The sequence below is a fragment of the Canis lupus genome, chromosome 29 (assembly GCF_048164855.1).
Source record: "Canis lupus baileyi chromosome 29, mCanLup2.hap1, whole genome shotgun sequence".
NCBI classification, from domain to species: Eukaryota; Metazoa; Chordata; class Mammalia; order Carnivora; family Canidae; genus Canis; species Canis lupus.
Window position 1 is genome coordinate 23,652,167 of NC_132866.1, and position 25,562 is coordinate 23,677,728.

Here is a 25,562-nt window from a genome sequence, read left to right on the forward strand (position 1 = left end):
GCTTGATCTCAGGATGCAGAGATTATGACCTTAACTGATATCAAGAGCTGGTTATTAACTAACTGAGTCACTGAGGCACCCCCAAAAGTGCATTTTCATTACAGCAAAACAACATAGCTAGGTTTGGCACCTAGGTGACCGTGGACAGTTAATCAATTCTGGGTTACGATTCCTCATCTGTAAGAAGAGCATCCATATAAAAGGTCTATGAGACTCCAAGCTGCTATGATTTTTAACAATATTAAGTTTAAGCACACAAGGTTTAGTGGACAACTTGAAACAAGATATCAGAATCTTTGGCTTTCTCTTATGGAAAACAATTCTGAAGTCAAATCTCAAGCAGTTTTCTAAGCCAACTTCAACTGTAGTGTACACGTACAGAGTAAAACTTTTGTCATTGTGTTCTCTACTGCCCTTTCAGGGGCTGCCCAACTGATGGACTTCTCCTACTACCTGCATCAATAGCCTGGTCCATTAGTAACTAGATATCAAGTGCCTATTTTATGCAAGGTAGAGTTTTAGAAGTTGGCTTACCTAACAGAGGGACACAATCTGATCAACTTGTTCAAACTAAAGTTAGAGACTTCTACAAAGTGTTGCAGGGTACTCTCTGTAGGAAAACAATTAGAAACATAGATGACCCTTCTGGTAGTCTGAACTCTGTTTCCTCTGTGATTAAGAGTCCAATTAACAAGGCTAGTTTAGCAGTTACAGTAGAATTACTTGCAGGTGCAAGTAATTGTGAAGATAATTATCAGCTGGCTCCGTTTTGGCCTAGTCTGTAATAATCATATATATGTATTTTTAAGTTCGTTTTATAGGACCTTTTGAGGCACAAAAATGTTACCTATGTTCCCAGGATATTTGAAACCAACAGACAAAAGAGATTTCTTTTAAAACTACAACATCCAAACTTTTTATTGTGTTCAGATCAAAGGAATACTTAGAAAATTTCCACTAATTGTCATTTATTACTTTATTTTTTTTCTTTTCTGACCATATATTCTAATATTCTAAGTTATAATTACCTTAAATAAAATAATAATAATTACCTTAAATACCGATATTCCTGCTTCCATGTTTGAGTTTAATCATTTAGTATTCATGTGGCGCATAGGATTTGTAAATCACTTTACAATAATTAATTTGTTGAAGAAAACACAGATGGATATTTTGGTATTCAAATTATATTGCACCCTGGAATTTCCTTTAAATATGTATAAATATATATGTAACCAAAATGTTTTTATAATTATGAAAATCACAGTGATTTTTTTTTTCAAACTGACTTTCTATTTCTGTCTTCCAAAACTACCATTTTACTCTTTTTTTTTTAAATTTTTATTTATTTATGATAGTCACACAGAGAGAGAGAGAGAGGCAGAGACATAGGCAGAGGGAGAAGCAGGCTCCATGCACTGGGAGCCCCACGTGGGATTCGATCCCGGGTCTCCAGGATCGTGCCCTGGGCCAAAGGCAGGCACTAAACCGCTGCCAGGGATCCCCATTTTACTCTTTTAATTGTGATGTCTTTTGGCAAATAAATAGCAACAGTTCCTACTGTATAAATTTCTTATTATCAGAGACTTTGATCTAAAAGCATTTGGATATAACCCCGCATGAATGGTTTAGTGGATATTTAGGCAGACTCTCTCAAACCAGTAAATTAATAAACAAGTGCATTATTTTTTCTAACATTTTCATTTTTATATTGCTTTGTGTTCCTATGGACTTTCCTTCCACATCCCTCAACCACCTTTTCCTGATCAGTAATAATGTTAGGCCTCCATCTGTTTGTCCCCTCCATCCTTGCTCTCTTCAAAAAATACAGATATTTAGACTAAGAGAAAATAAATACTATTTAATCTTAGTTTATTAGAGGCACCAAAAAAGAGAAAATATACATAAAATGTTTGTTAAAAGGCAAAAAGATTTTAAAAATTGAAGTAGAAATTAGTGATATCAGGGATACCTGGGTGGTATAGTTGGTTAAGCATTAGACTCTCAATTTTGGCTCAAGTCATGACATGGGTCCTGGAGGCAGCCCCACATGGGGATCCCCACTCAGTGCAGAGTTGGCTTAAGATCCTCTCTCCCTCTTCCTCTTGTGCACACGCTCTCTAAAATAAATAAATAAAATTAAAACAAAAACAAAAACTAGTGACATGGATTAAATATTTCAAAATAAAGCCAGTAAATTTGATCAACCCTCCAAAACAATTGTTGAGAAGGGAAAGGGAACACAACACAAAAACAGGAATATACAGACAATCTGACTACTGATACATAAGCTACTTGAACAATTATTAGTATATACTGAATGATATTTTATAAGGCTAAGCTAGTAAATCTAGAGGATCTATTCACAGTAGAAGTTAGAAATCTAAGTGGGAAAGTGTAAAGATAAATAGAGATAGCTATAGACTTAGTGCTCTCCCCCAGAAGAAACTAGACCCACTTTGTGTTACCAGAGACCTGCAACACACCATCAAAGATAACATAGTTGTTATATTATTTAAATTATAAGAACTAAGCAAAATACAAAAGTATCTCAGTCAAAAACAAAATATGCCTGAAAATAAAATTGAACAGAGGGAACATGTGCATTCACACATACACATGCAATACATGGTAGAAAGTTTCTCAGATTTTAGTAACATGAATTCCTTTCAAGAAAAATAAGTCTTATAGAACCCCATTTTGATTTATGTATTTATGTACAACTATATATGTACAAAAATTAAATTGAAAGCCTATATTAATTACACCTGTTTTACCTAAACCTCCAAAACAAATACACAGAAATTAAATGCGTACTTTAAAAAAGATAGAGTATAGAGTAAAACTTCTTAGCCACTCAATGTCAACCATTATATTAAGGGGGATAGTATTTAAAAGAGGAAAGGTCTATTTTTTTCTATTTTTAAGTTGAATAAAACTGATAATGAGTATGCCTGTTCACATAAATATACTTTTTAAAGAATTGCTAATTTCAGGGTTTGATTTACTAGTTACAAATCATCAGAACTCCTAATTTTCCAAAAACTGCTAATGAGCAATCTTGTACTCTTTAAACATGAATTTTAATTTTAATCAGGTGCCATATAACAGATCTGTAGATATGCCTAGTTCACTTGAAAATAAATTAGCATTGTGAAAATATTAAAGTAGGCATTAAATAGCTATTTTACTTTTTATTGCTGGAATAGGATTAGACAAAACCTTCATCACTTATTTATAATTTCATTTATTTTTACAAATTAATATATATTAGGGGAAAATATACATCTGTTCTTCTCATTTCTTGGTGCATATCAGAATTATTTGTAAAGACTAAAAAATATATATTGATATCCATATCCCAACTCCATAGATTCTAATTCATTTCATCTAGGGTGAGGTCCAAAAATGTGTATCAAGTGCCAAAGATTTCTGATCTCTACCACGCACACACAAGTAACTTTAATAAATTATTAACTGCCGCAATTAAACTCTTCTGGGCTTCATCTGCCCATCTTAATATGTTCTTTAAGGATGACCCAATTCTCTCATTTTTTTTTACCCATTGTTGTCTGTGTACCTTGTGATTTTCTGTGGTTAAATGCTCCACCACTGAGCCATACTCCCAAATCTTGTCATTTATTTTTTTTAAATCTATCCTTGGTGAGAAATCCATCTTAAGCACAAAGGCAAAGCAGGACCTTGGACTCATATAAGTTCTCAGTTGTAGGGTGGTGACCCTCATTTTCAAGATTATGCTTAAATATAGAATATCATCAAAATATGACACAATATGGAAGTATTTTACCATGAAAATAAATCTATAGAATACTTGGGTCCATGTATCTCAGTTAGAAATATGATTAGAAACCAAAATAATCTATAAATATGCAAATATTCTAGGTAACTAATAAAAAATTGAATCCAACTACACTTTAAAAGATGAATGGCATATTATGATCAATAAGGATTTTTACCAAGAAGGTAAATATAGCTTATTATTAGGAAATCTATTAATACAATTTACAATATTAATGATTTAAAAAAAGGAACTTAAGACAATCCAAATAATTTTTAAAGCATTTTGATGAAATTCACACATTTTTAGTAAACTATGAATAGAAAAACTCCATTAACTTAATTAGAGTTTCTTCCTTAAATCCAGAGCAAGTCTCTTGTTTAATGGTAAAATATTAGAATCATTGGAATTTAAATTAAATACAATATTTTAAATGCTCCAAACTACTATCATTCAAAAATAATGGTGTTGTCAGTAAAATAAGAACAAAAGGAAATGTGAGATAAGTTTTTTGGAAATTAAGTAACAATATTTGTATTCTACAAGTGATATTAACTATCACCCTAGAAAATCTAAAAGAATCATTTGAAAACGTTATCCAAATATAAAGGTAACACATGGAAATTAATAGTCTTCCTATATGCTAGTAATAACAAATCAAGGAGCCTAATGGGAAAAAAAGTTCTATGAGTTCTTTATAAACAAGAGCTATAAAGTAATTGACAGCTATAAAATAACCACTTAAAGAAATATTTAAGGTATTTAAAATAAAACAATAAATGTAATCCTGGTTTCTGGCCAAGATAAAGTAGGACTAAATTTACCCAATTGTCTTCACCAAATAGAAAAATGCAAAAAACATACATAAAATAGAGATTTTTTTTAAGCATTGGAGAATAGTCAAATGTCCCTCAGCTTATACCTTGAGAGGGTTTCTAGGCTGAGGTGCAGGGAAGGGGAACCCAGGTGACTGTTGGTGTCTTCCAGTTCAGTATGGATACTGGGCTTTCTTTCTTTCTTTCTTTCTTTCTTTCTTTCTTTCTTTCTTTCTTTCTTTCTTTCTTTCTTTCTTTTTTTTTTTTTTTTTAGATACTGGGTTTTCAAGAAGACTCTATAGTTAAATTTATAAGGAAGGGTACCAGAGAGGAGAGAGAAAGAGCACTCTGAGGATATGCAGAGGCCTGACTTCCAAGTCTTCAGGTGAATACATATCAGAGCAGGTACAGGAAGCAACCACTGAATGCTGGGGAAAGATCAGTAAAAAGCAGGCAATTGGGATTATGAGTATTAGACACATGGTCTACATTGACTCATGATCCCCTGTTGAGCATGCAACATGTGGGGTGCAGGTAATAAATGAAGTTCTGGCCTAGATCTGGTTCAGAATGGATCCACTGCATCCGCAGACAAACTTGGTGAACATTTTATTTTCTTGGTCTCTTAATGTGTGTTCATAATGGACATGCGTGTAGTTGTCAGAATCCTAATGTTGCTTCCTCACTAAGAAAAGAGCGATTATATCGATTATATCAGGTTAGATTAGATACTTTCGAAAGTCCTTCTCCCTAAATAGAGTAGATAAAAAACAATGATGCATCTTAAGTGAAATGATACATAGAGTGTCACTTTCAAAGACACAAAGGATGGAGGGAAGTAATTCCTGTCCAGTCTTCATTGAATTCACCACTCTGGCCCCTAATATATGATATGGATCACAGTATAGGAAAGACTGCTAGTACAGAATTAACCAGGTATTAACTCCAACTGCAGTTTGGTCGTATCCACCTGCATATGGAATGTGACTATGCTGCTGGTGAATGCCTATTTCACATTCCTATCAGGAAGGAGAATCAGAAGCAACTTACCTTATGTGAGCATCATATACTTATGATGTTAGCAGGATTATGTTAACACTCCCAACCTTTGTCATAATATTGCCAAAGATACTTGGATCATCTGCAAATTCTGCAGAACAGTACACTGGTACATCATATCAAGAACATGAATCCGATAAGACTAGAAGAACAAGAAGTAGCAAATCGGAGCCTGTGATCAAACATGCATGCTCCAGAGGTTGACATGTGTGGAGATTTTACCAGTCTAGTGATCTAGGGCATGTGAGGATAATCCCTTTCATAGAAACAGACAAGCTGTATTTTATAACTCTCATTAGTAAAAAAAAAAATAAATAAATAAATAGAAAAGAATTGATAGGCTTCCCTAGGTTTTGAAGTAGCATATTCCGCTTTCTTGGAAACATCCGTCTCATTCATTTACTATATGACATGTTAACTCTCCAGTAAGAATGAGGCTTAAAAAAATAAAAAATAAATAAATAAATAAATAAATAAATAAATAAATAAATAAATAAATAAATAAATGGCTACACACAAACTGGCTCAGTTTATGAGAGGCAATCCTGCCATGTGGCCTGTATTACCAAGATCTTCATGAGTTAGGGACAATGATGCCTCATGCAGTTTATGGAAAGTCCAAAAAGAAGAGTCACAACATAGACCTCTATGGTTTGGAGACAGGTCCATCTGCAGCAGATAACTACACATTGTTGGAAAAGTATGAGATATGCTATGAGGTCCCCACAGACACTGAGCTTTTGAGCATGAGCCATCAAATGACACATGGCCAGAGCTGCCCACTAGGAATTAGATTCTTTCAAATAGCCAAGTCATAGTCAGGTGGGCTAAGCAGTAGTCTATTGTAATATAAAAGTGGTGTAGATTTCCTAGAAATCTACAAAAATAAAACTCCTAGATAATAAGGTCACAGAATGTTATATTAATATACAAAAATTGTTTATTTCTATGTACTAAAAATGAACACGTAAAGACAAAATTAAAACCTATTACCAATTACAATCACTAAAAAAAAAAAAAAAAAAAAAAAAAAAAAAAACCAAAATACTTGGATGTAGTTCTAGCAAAATATGTGCTTTTATGGTAAAAACACAGCAACAAAATGATTGAGCCAAGAAATCAAAGTTAAATAAATGCACAGATATACTGTTTATATAACTTCTTCCAGGTTGCAAACTGCTGACTTCTTGAATCCTCACATGGCAGAAGGAGACCTTATTAGCTTTTTCTGGCCTCTTCTTAGGACAGCACTAATCCCATTCATAAGGGCTGTATCCTCACGACCTAATTATCTCCTAAAGGCCCCACCCCCAAATACCATCACATTGGGATTAGGGTTTAAACATATTTGGGCTGGGGCTCAAACATTCAATTCACTGCATATGTACATACAAAACCACTTACACCTATTTCAATCATAAAAAATTTGTGCATATATCTAAGTAGGATGATGATTTACCAATTAGTTTATATGCATTGTCCTTCCTCACACTTACAACTTTTCTTTTGCCCCTGGGCTTGGCTTTCTGGGTATTTGGCTGGGAATGAGCTTCTAATGGACCAACTTTCTGTGACAGACACAGCACTGAATGCAATGTTTTACCGAAAGGAAAATAAAGATGGGGGAGAGAGGAAATCATTGTCTCATTAAGCAGATGATAATTGCAATTATTCACCAAGAATTATGAATCACAAATGAGGATTGCAAAGTCAATTGGGAAACAATTTGGCTATAAATACTCTTATTAAACAGCTTAATGAAATCCGCTTTGCTTTAGAAACTTCCACTCTTGTTTTCATCAAGTGCTTTGCAGAAGTGCAAATCTTGATAAATTATTCCTGTCTCCTGCAATGCAGGAAAAAGGAGCAATGTACTATAATAATCATGTTGATAGTTGCAAGACCTTCTGATGGTAATAATATCCCCTACAGTTCAATTGCACAGGGTTTTTAGTTTTCTCACTCCAAACCATCATTTCATGTGGTCTCACAACACCATGTAATATCAGTCAAGGACAATATTCCATTGCAAATGTACAGCTAAGGAAAATGTAGTATAGAAAGGCATAATGATTACCCTGAGGTCATACAGTCATTGCTGGAGTAGAATCTGGGTCTGCTTATTTCCTCTAAATCTTGCCCCTGAATCACAATACCTCCACCATCAGTTTCAATGCCTTTGGTTTCACATAACTGAAAATCGAGCTCAAACTGACTTCAACATTAACAGAATTTACTGATTTATGTAAATAGGAATTTCAAATGTAGATAGGTAGATATGACAATTGATTTCATCTAATAGTTCAGAAATGTCATCTCATTTTTTTTCCTCTCTTCATTCATTTTCTGCAGTGCCCTTTATCCTTTCTTGCCTCAAGAACAGCTCAGGCTGTCACAGCATAACTTTCAGCAGCTTCTCCAGAGAGATAGATAGTGGCAGAGAGACAGAAAGAGAACCCATTACAAACATAAGTGTGGACTTAATTCTGATGGGCCAATGTAATTTAAATGCCCTTGCCATATCCAAGTGCTATGACTAAGGCAAAAGCATGTACTGATTGGCTTCAACTAGTGTTTCTGTCTATTTCTTTACCTATTACCAATGGCAAAGAGTTGAATTAATGCTGATTACAGGAACAATCAAAGCCCAGTTCCAGAGCCAGCGTAGAGTAAATCATACCCAAATTCAAACCACAGAGACGCTACATAATGATGTGGGGAGAGCATTCCCCAAAGGAAAACTGAGTTATATTAGAAAATGCAAGTGGATAGAAACATGAGCTGGAAAAGGAATAAATGAATGTCTACTTTACCTGCAAATGTACCACTCATTGGACAAAAAATGAGCAAGCCTAGAGGCTAATATGCATGAATCTAGACCACGGAAGATGCTGGTTAGAGCTAGGATTAAGAGGGCTATAAATGTACATTAGTTCTCATATAAACTCAAGATTTGAAATGGGATGGAGAATGGGATTTTAGGCAAAAAGTAGTTTCAAATAAATCTATGAGGCCAATGATACATGATCAGTGTCCATGTTTTACCTACATCCACTTCCTCCTTATTTTGCTCCATTTTTTGAATCTCAAAGCTTTCTGCTAATATTAGATTGTGTTGGTAGTTGCAGAGCTCACTGTCTATTGAACTTATCCAAAGCCATCTGGCTACAGCCCCAGCTGTGTGATCTTATAAAAATTATTTGACTTCTCTGGGCCTCATTTTACTCTTTTATAAAATTAGTATTTTTCTAAAGTTGATTATAAAAAAAAAAACTTCATCATCTCTAAGGTACCTTCCAGTTTTAATATCCAATAATGTTCCTGCTCTAGAGATGGGTTCACTTACCTTGAACATTATATTTGGTTCTATACCAAACCAAAAATATTCAGGAGAAAAGCTGAATACCTGTATTCCCCATTTTATCAAACATTAGACTGATTTGCTTGGCTGGGGGGAAATCAAAAGAATCCTTGTGCTTTCCAATAGACATAGAAAACATAGAAGACATAGATTTCCAATAGAAATCCTTGCTTTCAAATGGGGCTTCCTATCCCCATTTGCTGATAGGAGGAAGATTACTTACAAATAGGCTCCTACTTTCTTATCCAGGACTTTGTTTTTTATGGTAGCATTTGGTAGCTGAACCTAAACCATACCTGCTGTTTTAACTGAAACTGCTGCATGAATGATGCCGGATGTTTACTTAAAAAAAAACTACTGAATTAACAATAACTCATCACCTCCAACCTTGCATCTAGTTTTTTGTTGTTACTAATAATCCTTCAAAAATGTGATTTGTATTTCTCTCTTTGTAATGTTTGCAATAGATTCCTAAAGTGGGATCAGTAGGTCAAAGACAAAATAGAGATGTTATTTTGCTAGAAGTTGCAAACTTTCTGACCATAGATATTGCATTACTTTGCATCCACAGCAGCAAAGTCTGAGAGTACCTGTTTCCCCATAGCCTCGCAATCAGTTTCCAAAAAAAAACAAAAAAACAAAAACAAAAACAAAAGAAAACAAACAAACAAAAAAAACAAAAAAAAAAACCACTTTGGAATTCTGGTCAATAGATAAGAAACTGCATTGCATTGAAGTTTTAATTTGCATTTTCCCTCATGTAAGTGAAATTCTATTAAGCTCTGTAACTTGTAATCCTATGGTATAGTTGAACTTTTTCTTCTTTTTAGAAGTTCTTTAAATTTTAACTTTTGTCTGTGACAAAAGGTGCACATTTTTCTGCTTGGCATGCCATTTGTCCTTCCTCTTTGATTATAGTGTATTTTTTGGAGATATTTTTGTTTCATTATGATGAAATCAAATTTATAGTTACTTATTCAGAGAATACTTTAAATAAGGTGCTGAGGGAATGTCAGAGGATATATTAAGTCTGAGAAACTGGAAGGTAGGGTGACAAGACATCCAGGTTTACCCAGATCAAGGGGTTTCTTGGGAATGAGACTTAAAGTGCTAAAGTCACAATAGTCCTAGGTAAACCAAGGTGAGTTGATAACTCTATTCAAAAGTTGAGATAAATTTTCCATCTGGGAAGGCCAGGAAAGAGTATTTGTGAACAGCAGAGACAAAGTTTAAAAGCAGAAAAAGCACAAATGTTTCCTAAGAAGTGCCATAGGACCACTGTAGAAGGAGCATAGCAGTGGAAGAGGATGGTAACCTATTAAAATAATGAGATAGAAGGGTCTGATCATGAAAGATCATTACACCATGGCGAAGTAGGGGTAACTTGCATTTATTGTAAAAGCTTTGGGATGTTATTTACGGGCTTTAATACAAGAGCGGCATGATCCATTCATGCCATTTGGAACTTGTTCATCTGTCATTGATTGAGTGTTGGCTTTTGGTTTAGTTTTTAATCTTTGCATTCCAGTCTCTCTATAGAAGACCCTTTATCTGCTATACTGAATCTTTTCCTCCTCACTTCAACATACATGTTATCTACCGCTAGAGCCTGCACAAAGAGTGATGAAAAATCCTTGCTGGATAAACAAATGGCAGAAGAATTGAAAAGTGGCCCATGTTCCCCTCATATCAATCCTATGAAGTGCCTTTTCAAGGGAAACAACTGATGGGAAAGCTTTTAAAGGCCAGAAAAACCCTCCAATGTAATACATTGTCTTTAAATTTACAGCACCTCCGTTTTCGTATGTTTCTTTTCTTATGGCTCAAAGGGAAGTATTTTTAGGTTTACCTGATAACTAGATATTTCCCATTTAATTGAACATTGTGAACTTTAAATATAAAAATGGAATGGTTTAATTATCCTTTTTCAATTCCTGCGTTCAAACATATTCTCTCAGACCACTCCTTTTGGTCCCTTAACAGTATATTAGGTAGATTCTGTGATTTAGCAATCACTTTAGATTATTAGAAGATGTACTCAGCCCAAACTGATATAAGTCCCAAATGCAATTCAAATACTAACTCGTCCTTCCCCGCAACAGCCCCCTGCAGGGGATATCGGTTGTGAACAAAATCTGTCATTTTATCTTAGACCCTCACATCCTAACACCTTCGAGGAATGTGGATTGTGTGGTTTGGTTCTCTGGCTCTAGAACACCTCCTCTCTTCACCCTTCATCTCTCCTCCCACCTCTGTGTCAAGCCCCTCTCCATAAAAGCAGCAGAGAGAAGAGAGTAGGAAAGGAAGAGTGGCAGTGGCTGGAAATATCTATGTTCTTACTCTGAGTCAGGCTAATTCCATTTGTTGTTGATGCTATCCACCAATATGGTGATTTTCTGCAAACACAAGAATGGTTTTCACAAGGTAGAAATTGTTTCACTCTGGCCCCTTCATTGTTAGGGACTCCAAGAGGAATAGCTGTAGTGTCTTACAATCCTGAGATTTCCACACACCCAGTCCTCTCTCTCAGAAGCCACATGGGCAGCCATATGGTTCTTGCCCATGATCAATTCAATAGTTTTTCACTTCACTTGAAGTCACAAGTGACTGCTGAGATGTTGTTTCACACTCTACAACTACATCTGGCATCCATTTTCACCCATATCCATTTGCTAATGTCACTTAGGTCTCCCTTCAGAGAATGACTCCTCTTCCATTGCTCAGTGGCACCTGTGTGGTTGATTTGAGTTTGCTAGGTTTTGCTGTGCCTCTGCATCAGAACTGAGATCTCATTGATCTAAGGCCATGATTTCACTCTTTGCCTGAAAATTAGGTTGGGTGTGAGTTCCTCTCCCCTTCTTTCTAAGCATACTATAAAATGATTCCTGCTTGCTCTGTTGATCTGAACAATTCTGTCTTCCAATATCTCCAGATGAGAAGCAGATCTTTGTTTCTTTGGGAACTTCTCCCAACTCTGGGGAACAAGGGTCAGCCCCTAGCCATAACCTAAAAAACATTTCTATTCCTTTGCAGTGCCTGCAGATTCTGCAACTGAACAATACCAGGAAGCAAGTGATATGCCAGTGTGCCCTTACCATAGATACTCCAAGCTCTCCTTCTTTGTAGACTTTGGGGTCCCTCTCACTTGGCTTTGATGAAGAGAAATATCTCTACCCTCTATAGGGAAGAAAAGTGCTATAGATTCTCTCTCCTCTTCTTAGTTCAGAGACAGGTACGGACAAAAAAGGGATGGGATGATGTGAGACACTAACAGAGATGCTGGTAGTCCATATGGCCCCTTCTCATTAATCAGAGCCAGGCATTTCCACTCTGGGAGGATGTAGCCTGTGTACCCACAGCGAGATTAGCAGGATGCAAGCTGGATTTCAGTTCTTATTACCCTCTTGGCTATGTATATTAGAAGCATGAACAACCTACACAAAACAACTATGAGCCATGGTCCCAACGCTTGCAGTGATAATCAGGTATAGAAGGTCTGGTTTGACTACTGCTTAATAAATACTGAAGAAGGGGGTCTGGCCTCAAGTGGCATTTGCTCTGTGTCAGCTATGTCATGAAAATGAAAGGTCAAAGAAAATTACCACCCAGCTTCCTTCTTTTTTTTTTTTTTCCCAGCTTTCTTCTGAATATGTTTAATTAAATTCTGTTGGACATTGTGTTCAGTGACTTGTACTGATGCTGGAAAAATTGTTATAAAATCATATCCAAGGGCAATTTGAAAGAGAAGCAATTGCTTGTAATGATTGAGAGGAACTAGGCACTTAAGAAAACTAAACTATACTTTAAACTATACTTTAAGGTTAAGTCACATTATCTTCATGTAACATACTCATAATAGCAAAAACATATTTCAGTTAAAAGAACCAAACTCTGGATCCAAATATGAAATGCATTAAGAAAATCATGAAAAGAAAATGTAGTCTTATGCCTCATAAGAATGGAGATGTGGCCCAAATTCCTTTAGTATTGTTTGTTTGTTCATTTAAGAGTTTTTTTTTCTCTTTTTCTTTTATTTATTTATTTTTTTAAATATTATTTTTTATTGGACTTCAATTGGCCTACATATAGCATAACACCCAGGGCTCATCCTGCCAAATGCCCCCCCTCAGTGCCCAGACCCAGTCACCCTAACCCCCCATCCACCTCCCCTTCCGCTACCCCTTGTTCATTTCCCAGAGTTAGGTGTTTCTCATGTTCTGTCTCCCTCACTGATATTTTCACTCATTTTCTCTCCTTTCCCTTTATTCTCTTTCACTAATTTTTATATTCCCCAAATGAATGAGACCATATAATGTTTGTCCTTTTCCGATTGACTTATTTCACTCAGCATAATACTCTCCAGGTCCCACCACGTCAAAGCAATTGGTGGGTATTTGTCGTTTCTAATGGATGAGTAACATTCCATTGTATACATAGACCACATCTTCTTTATCCATTCATCTTTCGATGGACACTGAGGCTCCTTCCACAGTTTGGCTATTGTGGACATTGCTGTTAGAAACATCGGGGTGGGTGTCCCGGCGATTCACTGCTTCTATATCTTTGGAGTAAATCCCCAGCAGTGCAATTGCTGGGTCATAGGGCAGATCTATTTTTAACTCCTTGAGGAACCTCCATACAGTTTTCCAGAGTGGCTGCACCAGTTCACATTCCCACCAACAGTGTAAGAGGGTTCCCCTTTCTCCACATCCTCTCCAACATTTGTGGTTTCCTGTCTTGTTAATTTTCCCCATTCTCACTGGGGTGAGGTGGTATCTCATTGTGGGTTTGATTTGTATTTCCCTGATGGCCAGTGATGTGGAGCATTTGCTCATGTGCTTGTTGGCCATGTCTATGTCTTCCTCTGTGAGATTTCTCTGCATGTCTTTTGCCCATTTCATGATTGGATTGTTTGTTCCTTTGCTGTTGAGTTTAATAAGTTCTTTATAGATCTTGGATACTAGCCCTTTATCTGATAGATCATTTGCAAATAGCTTCTTCCGTTCTGTAGGTTGTCTTTTAGTTTGGTTGACTGTTTCTTTGGCTATGCAGAAGCTTCTTATCTTGATGAAGCCCCAATAATTCATTTTTGCTTTGTTTCGCTTGCCTTCATGGATGTATCTTTCAAGAAGTTGCTGCGGCCAAATTCAAAAAGGGTGTTACCTATGTTCTCCTCTAGGATTTTGAAGGAATCCTGTCTCACATTTAGATCTTTCATCATTTTGAGTTTGTCTTTGTGTATGGTGTAAGAGAATGGTCCAGTTTCATTCTTCTGCATGTGGATGTCCAATTTTCCCAGCACCATTTATTGAAGAGACTGTCTTTTTTCCAGTGGATAATCTTTCCTGCTTTGTCCAATATTAGTTGACCATAGAGCTGAGGGCCCATTTCTGGATTCTCTATTCTGTTGCATTGATGTATGTGTCTGTTTTTGTGCCAGGACCACACTGTCTTGATGACCACAGCTTTGTAGTACAACTTGAAATTCAGCATTGTGATGCCCCCGGCTCTGGTTTTCTTTTTCAATATTCCTCTGTCTATTCAGGGTCCTTTCTGATTCCACACAAATCTTAAGATGATTTGTTCCAACTCTCTGAAGAAAGCCCATGGTATTTTGATAGGGATTGCATTAAATGTGTAAATTGCCCTGGGTAGCATTGACATTTTCACGATATTAATTCTTCCAATCCATGAGCATGGAATATTTATCCATCTCTTTGTGTCTTCCTCAATTTCTTTCAGAAGTGTTCTGTAGTTTTTAGGGTATAGATCCTTTACCTCTTTGGTAGGTTTATTCCTAGGTATCTTATGCTTTTGGGTGCAAGTGTAAATGGGATTGACTCCTTAATTTCTCTTTCTTCAGTCTCATTGTTGGTGTATAGAAATGCCACTGATTTCTGAGCATTGATTTTGTATCCTGCCACAGTGCTGAATTGCTGTATGAGTTCTAGAAATCTTGGGGAAGACTCCTAACTCTGGGAAATGAACTAGGGGTGGTGGAAGGAGAGGAGGGCGGGGGGTGGGGGTGAATGGGTGACAGGCACTGAGGGGGGCACTTGACGGGATGAGCACTGGGTGTTATTCTGTATGTTGGTAAATTGAACACCAATAAAAAATAAATTTATTATAAAAAAAAAGAAGACTATTTACCATGACCAAGTGGGATTTATCCCCGGGCTGCAAGGCTGGTTCAACACTCGTGAAGCAATCAATGTGATAGGTCATATCAGCAAGGGAAAAAACAGGAACCATATGATCCTCTCAATAGATGCAGAGAAAGCATTTGACAAAATGCAGCATCCATTTCTGATCAAAACTCTTCAGAGTGTAGGGATAGAGGGAACATTCCTCAGCGTCTTAAAAGCCATCTACGGAAAGCCCATAGCAAATATCATTCTCAATGGGGAAGCACTGGGAGCCTTTCCCCTGAGATCAGGAACAAGACAGGGATGTCCACTCTCACCACGGCTATTCAACATAGTACTGGAAGTCCTAGCCTCAGCACAGGCAACAAAAAGAAATAAAAGGCACTCAAATTGGCAAAGAATAAGTCAAACTCTCCGTCTTTGCAGATGACATGATACTCTACATAGAAAACCCAAAAGACTCCACCCCAAGATTTCTTTCTCTTTTAAAACAACACAGATGAAAAGTTACTTACAACCCTTAATTCAGGACACCATCATTATTGGTTCTTCTATTGTTTACTTGTTTATTTATTTATTCTTCTCATGTGTCTCCATTGTGAATGGTGTTCGTCTCCCAGCCACAGGCCACTATTTTAATAGGTTCTAAATATATCTGTGAATCTCTACATATTCTTGTACAGGACATGCATTTGGGAGGTATTTTTAAGCTTTTAATTTTAATTATTTTTGAAATATTCTATTCTTCTATTTATAATTTTTATTCTTAGCACTGTTTTTAAGATAATTCATTTTTATTATGTATGTATGATTATGTGTATGTGATTTTTGCTTCTACTTGCAATAAAATATTCCACATCATGGTCGTCCTGTCTTTAAATAATGGGTTGCCTCCAGCATTTAGTATCCTGATCCATGTCTCATTACGAACCTGTGTAAGACTTGGATTGCTGTGTCATAGGGTTCTGCACACTTAATTTGACTAAGGACTACTATGATGCTCTCTAGAATGGCCACACTGTTCTACACTCTCACCCCAGTGAATTATGGGCTCTCTCCTTTGCCAACAAATATCACCTTTACAACTGGCTTGCCTTGACTCTGTCAAGGGGACATGCAGAAGACTGAATCTACTTAATGAATCTACTTAAACACATATTCTATGCTATCAGAGAGAAGAAACCGGGATGAAGGTGGCTACAAGGTGTGTAAGTGGATATAGAGGGAATATTGTAATTATTAATGAAGCTGTTGCAACTTGAATTTGCTAAATAGATGGTAAGTTGATAGCTTAAAGAGAGCCCCTTTGCCTTTCTCTCTTTCTCTCTCTCTCTCTCTCTTTATATTAAAAGTAAGTTTATGGCTAAACAGTTAGAAAAGAAAATATGTCAAATGGCCATGAAAAAAAAATTTTTTATAATAATACCAAATAGAAAACCCTCTGGAAAACTTCTGTTTTATATTTCTTTTCAGGTTGTGTATGTGTGCATGTGTGTGTGTGTGTATGCATCTTCATGTGGTGGGTTTTAAAAAATTTTTTATTATTATAGTAAGTAAAGATATAACATGAGATCTACCCTCTTCACAATATCACACCACATACTTAAAAACTACTTAATTATAAGCAAATAAGGTTAACTATAAGCAGCTCTCTAGAACTTTCCCATCTTGCATAACTAAAATTTTAAACCCAGTGAACAGTAACTCCCTGATTTCCACCACCTGAATCCCTAGCAACCCCCATTCCACTTTGTATCTCTCTCTTAAAACTATTTTCTGATTATCACAGATATATGCACACAGATCTTAATCTCAAAATCACTTTTGAATTTATAATTTGAGGTTATGGTGATGATTATAAATCCTTGCAAACACAAATTTATCATAGAAATTTCAAAGCAAAAAATAAAGGAGACTCACACCATTTCATATCACAGCCTGATATCTCCCTTGATCCAAGGATAGAAACAACATGAATTCTTAACCTACATTTTAGCAATCCAGCTCAAATATTTGATATTGAGATGGAATTTTTAATGTTTTCTTCTAGGGAAAATATAATTTAAAAGATCAGGGTATTATGTCAGGTATTGGGGAGGAATCCTTAAATTTTACCTTATAGCATTGTCAGGAAAAGTCATTAGAGAGGGGCAGGGGAGCAATTGAAAGAATCTACAAGGACTTGTACACTTTCCCTTTGGCAATGCAAAGGGGACAGGGATGTCAGCTAATTTGAGTTTGAACTTCTCAGAGATAAAAGCTAAATTATTTGAACAACAACAACAACAAGAACAACAAAGTGGTATAGCTTTTTGAAGTCAGAGATCTACCAAGAAAGTGAGAATTTTTAGAGCTAACCTTCCAGAAAGCAAGGAAGCCCTAAATGGTGAAACCAACATTTGGTACTGTTTCTCCCTTTGAGCATTTGCTGGTCTGAAAACAGGAAGTGAGAGGCTACAAATCTAAGCATAAAATAGGAGCTAAAATGATTGGCAGTCTATAGGTCTGGGTGTAAAAAGCCATAAAAAGGAGGGGCTCTTTGCTCACAAATGAGACAAACTGGGTACTTGAAAACCTGCATTGTAAATCTAAGTGTGAACTAAATGCAAACTGGCTCCTGCAAGGACTGAAGATTAGCTTTGAACCAGCTCAGATCTTGATTAAAAGATCTCCCCTAGCAAAAGTCCAAGGAGGACTTTTGAACTTTTGTCTCTAAATTGTGTAACACAAAATATCTAGCATCCATTAAGAAAACAACCAAGAGTATCAGTGAGAGTCTAGTCAGGAAGCAGAAACCATGCAATGTATTTAAATAGAAATGATTTCATATAAAGAATTTTTCAGTGGAAATTTATAAACTGAAAGGCAAAAGGTAGGACACTAAAGTGTCACTAGGTAGTAAGTGCGGAAGCAGCTATCTTATTTACAACTGAAAGATGAGAAAGAAGATGGAACTATTTTAGTGAAGTTTGGAAGAGAAGTTTCTCAGAGATAAAAATCAGGATATTAAGAAGGAATTGATCAGTGGTATCTCTGATCTTACAGAAGGATTCTTGGGGTGCTGAGACCCAGACTTCTCCGGTGGTAATCCTGTCTGGTTGGTGCTGGACTCTGTAAGCAGTCACATTAAGGCTGGTTCTTTACCTAAAGAACTGGAAACTGGATTCCATTGGTGCTACTTAAACACCTGCTGTGGAGTGAAGAATCACTGGGAAGATAGCCATAGGAACAGGAAGCAGACAGGAAGCAAACTTGAAAGATAAAGTACCTTCTTTTCCATCCAACCTTCCAATCTCCCTCTAGTACCTTTATGGTTAAAGCCACATAGGAAGTCAGCAGGCAAATCCAAAATGTTTTTTGCAGATTCCCACTCTAAGAGAACAGTGGGTTTTGAGGCTGAGAAGTAATAGCTCAGCAACTGTTGCAGCAAGCATGTAAAACAGCATGATTGACCAAGAGCGAGTGAAAAAGTAGACAATTCAATAGAATCAGAAGGGATCCAGATTTTGCGGTTGTCAAACAATTATTTTCAAATAATTATGATTAATAATATGCTCAAGAAGTAAAATGACAAGATGGAGAGAATTCTGGCAAAGAACTGGCAACTACAAAACCAAATCAAATGGAAGCTAAAAACCCTAATAACTGAAACTAAGAACTCAATGAAAGTTCTACTTATGGTTAACAAATAGAAGAATATAAAAGATCAAACTGTCAGGAAATAACAGAAAAAAAATCACATTTTTCTTTAATGTCATTGAGACCAGAGGGCAATAACCATCTAGAAAATGGAACTCTATAAAGTGATAAAGCTTTCCTAGTGTTGCCTCAGTAATAGGTTCTTGCCCCATTCAGTACCATTCACCAAATATCCAACTAACAAAACAGTATTTGATGGCAAGCAGATAATTTATTCGATGGCCAGAACATGGAGAAGGGGACTCATGCTCTAAAGTCACCTTCTCTCCATTAGGTCTCATGGTCAGTGTTTTATGGATTTAAAGTAATTAAGGGGCTGATAAGCAAGATGGTGTCAGGGTTTTTCAGGGAATGGGGAGGAGGTTTCTTCAAATTAGAGTGCCACCTCTTTTCTTCTCTTAAAGGGGCACAGTCAGATCTGTCATGGGTTGCTAGGTGTGTGTGTTTTTTTTTTTTTTTTCATTTTGACAATTAGATGGTAATAATCTTGAACTCACCTGGGGGTTACCTCATCTGAACTGGATCAAGTGGGCCAAAAACTGGGTCAGGAGGACTTAGTTGGAGCTCGTGGATTCTGACATCTGGCTTTACTTTCTGATAATAAGCAGCACCTGCAAGCAGGGATGGAAAACTGGGTTATTGTGGCTTATTTGGAGCTTCTTGGTTAGTCCCTGGTGATACTAAATGAGTAATACAAAAGAGATTTTCATGCTTGGGGCCAGTTGCTAATGTGGGAACTGAAGGAAAGGCAAGTCTATAGCCAATTAAACATTTTTTTTTTTTAAAGATTGTGTTAAAAGACAGAGAGAGCACAAATAGAGGGGGGAGCAGAGGAAGAGGGAGAGAGAGAATCTCCAGCAGATTCCACACTGAGTGTGGAGTCCAATGCAGGGCTTGATCCCATGACTCTGAGATCATGCCCTGAGCCAAAATTAAGAGTAAAATATTTAAGTAAGTTACCCAAGCACCCCACCAACTGAACTTTTGATGAACATGTATGTATATTAGCCTGTAGATTTCGAATAAAATGCAAAACTATTCTGTCTAGTAATTATCTTACAAGGAAACTTTTTAGGAGTAAGCAGATATGGAGGCAAGCTGAAAAGCAGATCTTTTAATTTTCCAGTACAGAGTTTCAAATTGTCATAATCTCAAAATCTTGTAGTATTGTGGATTTACACTCACATAACCTCAGAATCTCATGGTTCTACAGTCACACATTCCACAGTATTGCAATATTAATGTTTCCAGAAATCATAGTCTTACAGTGTCACAATCCCTAAGCTTTGCAAACTCATGGTCTCAAAACCAAAAAGTGTCCTAAATACCTAAGGTCTAGACATCTAAAAATCTAGCAGTTTCACAGTTTTGAAGTCTATAAAACTTGAAATATCACAGTCTGAGTATCTAGAAAACTTATGATCTTTGGTCCCAAGGCCCTTCTAGAAGAAGTCAAATACATTTAATGCACTTAATCTAAGGATAAAATTTGTCCAATCAAAACTGTAACCAAACCTCACTCAAATTCAATGATTTATAAGATGAATGTTCTCAGTGTATGACAGTGCAAGAAATTGGGAGTTGGACTGATAAACAAAAGATATATTTTTTAGACTCACAACACTCAACTTCTAAGATCTTGCAAAGACTATTGAATGTTGAATGTAACAGCTAAAAGCAATAAAAATGTATTATGGAGCTGATAAGATATAGAATTTAAATACATGAAAACAAGAGCATGAAGCGTAGGAGCACTGTTGTAGTATCGTAATATTGTTTGCGTATTATCTAAAGATAGGATGAGAAAGGAAAAGTATATACACACATATATATACTTCAGAGGAACCACTAAAAATCAATGCAAACTATATAGTAATACACAAGATGGGTGCTTTGGTGGCTCAGTCGGTTAAGCATCTGACTCTTGGTTTCAGCTCAGGTCATGATCTCAGGGCCATGAGATCAAGTCCCACAACAGGCTCTGCACTTTAGCGTGGAGTTGACTTGAGATTCTCTCTCTCTTCCTCTCCCTCTGCCCCTCCTGGACATGTGTGTGCTCTCTCCCCCTCTCTCTCTCTAAAGTAAATAATCTTAAAAAAATAATTTAAGGGGCGCCTGGGGGACTCAGTGGTTAAGCGTCTGCGTTTGGCTCAGGTCATGATCCTGGGGTCCTGGAACTGAATCCCTTACTGGACTCCCCATGAGGAGTCTGCTTCTCCCTCTGCTTGTGTCTCTGCCTCTCTCTCTCTGTATCTCTCATGAACAAATAAATAAAATTAAAAATAATAATTAAACAATTTTCAACACTTGAGATTAAGTGATATGCAAAAAGCACACACAATTAGCCAAAAATTAACAAGGAAGAGAGAACACAAATAGGACAAATAGAAAATGAATAGAAAAATGGTAAATAACCATATCAGTAATTACATTAAATGCAAAGAGACTAAATATTTTATGTGAAAGGCAGAGATTATAAGACTGGAAGGAAAAGAAAAGACCGACTATAAAGGCAAAGATTCTTAGACTGCATAAAAAAGCAGATACACATAAAATATGACAGAAGCTGAAAGTGAATAAAAGAAAAACATAAACCATGACAGTACAAAGCATAAGAATTTGGATATACTTCAAGATAAAGAGTATTACCAGAGACAAAATGGGACATTTCAGGAAGACCAAAGTGTCAATTGATCAAGAAGACACAACCAATCAAAGTGAGTATACATCCAATAGAGCTTTAAATCTAAAAAGCAAAAATTGGCAAAACCAACGGGAGAAATAAGCAAATCTATGTTATAAATAGAGCTGTAATATCTTTTCCTCTGTAATTGATAGAATAATAACTCAGTGAGAATATTGAAGTTTTGAACAACCCCTTCAACTAAAATGAGCTAATTGACATTCATAGATTACTACATCTAAGTCCTGAAAAATAAATACTCTTTTTACATGCACATGAAATATTCACCTATAATGACATAAAGAGCCATAAAACAAGTCTTAAAATTTTTCAAAGGATTGAACTACAATACTGAACATTGACTACACTGAAATTAAATTAAAACCCAAGAACAAAAAAATCTCTAGAATATCTCCAAAACTACAACAAAGCAACACACTCATTCATGGTCCATGAATGAAAGAAGAAATAAAAAAGAAAATTAGAAAGTGTTTTGGACTGAATGATGACAACACAATATATCAAAATTTGTGAGGTGCATTTGTAATAGTTCTTAGAAGAAAATTAGAGTTGTGATGATTATATCAGAAAATAGGAAAGAGCTACATTCAGTGATCTAAAGTTCTACCTTAAGATGGGGGGGGGGGCAAAGAAAAACAATTTAAACCTAAAATGAATAAATGAAAAGAAATACACTTTAGAGCAAAAATCAATGATATGAGAGACATACATCAGGTAAAATTAAAAACCAAGTTGTTTTTGTAAGAAGATGGATAAAAATTGCTATCCTATAGCTAACCTGGTCAACAAAAAATAGAAAACATGAGTTAGTCAAAATCAAGAATAAAAGACACATCATTATCCATTTGACAGCCATTTAAAGGAAAACAAAGTAATATTAAGAACAGTATTATGCCAATAAGTTTGACAACTCAGATGAAATAAGAAAATTTCTTTCTTAAAAGCAACTTTATTGACATATGGCTGATGTACAAAAAAAGCCTGAGCATCTTAAACATATATGATTTGATGAGTTTGGACATCTGAAAACACATGTGAAACTACCCCTATAACCAAGGTAATAGACATACCTGTCAATAAAAGTTTTCTTGTGCTTCCTTAAGGGTTTTTGGATTTTTTTAATAAGAATACAATATGACATTTTCTCTTTAAAATAGTTTTAAGTACACAACACAATAATGTTACCTATAGGCACTATGTTGTACAAGAGATCTCTAGATCTTGCATAACTGAAATTCTATATCCAGTGTGTATGGATTTTTGGCATATTTTGCTTAGATTGTCAGGCATTTTTATAAGGCTTTATGCCTCCTAATATATTGACAGAATTGATGAAACAATAAACAAGTTTATTCATTTTTGTTTACAATCTCATTTATTCTTACTGCCAAGTACAAGTTTTGGCTCAAGAAAGCATTCAATAAAGATTGGAACTGAGTACCACGTATTGAAATAGAAAGATATTTTCATTTGTACACCGGTAATAAGGACTATAAAGAAAGAGCTGACATTTTTGAGGACCCAGGAAACATCTGGCACTGGGCAAGGTGGCTATTTCCATCACATGTTTTGGAGTTTTATGAGTATTGAATGACAATTTATTTCTCACATCTGAAGTCAAAGGGGGAGTATAAACAGTACCAGTGAACTGACATTGTAAAATGCTTTGTAGTTGCACCCCGTACTTCTTTCTTCCTCTAATGATAGAAAGGTAACAGCATGACATAATCCTTTGTGACACCTTCATCTAAGTACCAATCCCCATGTAGACTGATGATGTAACCTCTCTCTTCCTCTACTTCCTCCTCTATAAAACCATTACATTATAGAGTGACAGAAAAATTGAGATAACATATGTAAAGTACTTTTCACAGTGCTTGGCATCTAAAACATTCTCAAAATATGGTATATATTAGTATTAGTACTAGATTAGTATTAGGTTAGCAGGTAAAAGCAACAAAGGACAATAGTAGTGTGATCTCTAGCAAAGTATGTGGCCCTCTCATGACATTGGTTTCCAGACAGATGAAGAGAAGGTCTTGGCTTTGACTTCTTAAAAACCCATCCAGTGCTAAAGCTTATGTATAATGCATGCTTTTACACCAAGGTGTATACATATATACATCACTGGTCTTTATCTTAAATGATACAACGTGCATTTCTGTTTTCCATTTTCATGTATTTGATTGTCTTCATAGTACCTTGTTACTGGATCAGCACAGTAAAGTTTTAGTAAAAAAAAAAAAAAGAGGATGTAGGGATACCTAGGTGGCTCAGTGGTTGAGTGACAGCCTTTTGGCTCAGGTTGTGATCCTAGAATCCTGAGATTGAGTTCCACATTGGGCTCCCAGCATGGAGCCTGCTTCTCCCTCTGCCTATGTCTCTGCCTCTCTCTCTGTGTCTCTCATGAATAAATAAATAAAATCTTTTTTTAAAAAAGAGGATGTACATTAGAAGAGAAATGGTTGATTATCTATCTATAGATAATCATCTATTTACACAATATATAATTATTAATTTGCTTTGTCATGTAGTTTGCAAACTCAACCTCATTAGAAATGTCTTCAGTACCTTCCAATATACATTCCTACAAACTTTTACTTTTAAAAAATATTTTTTTTAATTTATTCATGAGAGACACAGAGAGGCAGAGACATAGGCAGAGGAAGAATCAGGCTCCCTATAGGGAGCCAAATGTGAAACTTCAAGCAGGATCCTGGATCCCCACCTAAGCCAAAGGCAGATGCATTGTCCCCTGAGAAACTTTCAGACCAGGTATCTGCCCCCAGCCCACTGAGCCACCCAGATGCCCTAAAATTTCACTTTTAAATCCAACAATTTCTATGGGCTCCCAGTGGCTTTGTGCAATTAGAACTTAGTCATATTTTTGCACAGAAGATGACAAAGTAGGAAAATCCTAGGCTCACCTTGTCCCATAGATACACCTAGAAAACACCCTCGTTGGTGTAAATAACCCCCAAAATGACCCCAAAACTGCCAGGACCAACTCTCCACAACTACATGTAAAGAAGAGGCCACATTAAAGAAGGTAGGAAGGGTGGAGGCATGACTGGGCACCAAACTGACCTGTGAGACTGTCTATAGGAGGGAGGGATGCCAGGGGCATGAAGAGAAAGGAGCAGACCCCACATCAGGTACACCAGGTACTCCAGCCATAGAAGAGCCACAACAGGAAGCTAAATCCCATAATACTTAGCTTTGAAAACCAGAGGGACCTAATTTTGTGTGTTCTTATAATCAGTGGAGCTTAATATGTGGAACTTTAAAAATCAGCAAGCTTGGCTCTGGGAAACCCAGAAGGGTGGAAAAAAAACTGAGCCCCTGTCCTTAAGGAGACAGTACAACAAAATAATCCCACTGAGATAGAGCATAGAAGCAGCAGTTTTAAAAACTCCTGAGGTATACAGGATGGAGATTTTTTAACTAATCTCAGAACATGTCCTAGAGGGGCAGATATCTTTGGGAGACTTCTCTAAGAACAAAGGAGCTGGAAGGTACCATTTCTACCTGCCCTGGCCTAGATATACAGACACCTGCTGGAACTAGCATGCAGTACAAACACTTTTCACCTAGCTTGCTAACAGCAAATCCCTGCACACTTCTACAAATTCACCCTCTTCATCCCAGGCAGCTACAGATCTGCAACTCACTGGTGTGGAACTTGCTGGCACCACATGCCCCAACCCTGTATTCTCCTGTGAATCTCCCCACTCCCAACACACCCTTAGTAGGAGTTCATCCAAAGCGGTGCCACAAGCCTGGCACTATGTAAGTAGCCCTGACAGAGGTCAGAATCCCTTCAAAGTGACTGTTGCCCCAGCAAGAGGGGAAGATAACCACACACACATCTAAATGCAGCCCCAGCAGTGGGCTGGGGGCAGATACCTGGTCTGAAAGTTTCTCAGGGGACAATACAGGGAAAGCATCCTGCAGTTTGGAGCTACTACAGCTCTGGCAA

General features: G+C 36.5%; 1 long non-coding RNA gene across 1 annotated transcript in view; it reads right to left on the minus strand.

Annotated features, from left to right (window-relative positions):
* Positions 1-1,887: 1,887 nt before the first annotated feature.
* LOC140620567 (uncharacterized) overlaps positions 1,888-25,562 on the minus strand; it is a 59,665-nt gene continuing 35,990 nt past the window's right edge. Inside the window, exons 2-3 of the long non-coding RNA XR_012020322.1 lie at positions 19,377-19,490; positions 1,888-2,120 (exon numbers count right to left, since the gene is read on the minus strand). This is a non-coding gene — a long non-coding RNA (uncharacterized lncRNA). The remainder of the gene's footprint in view (positions 2,121-19,376; positions 19,491-25,562) is intronic.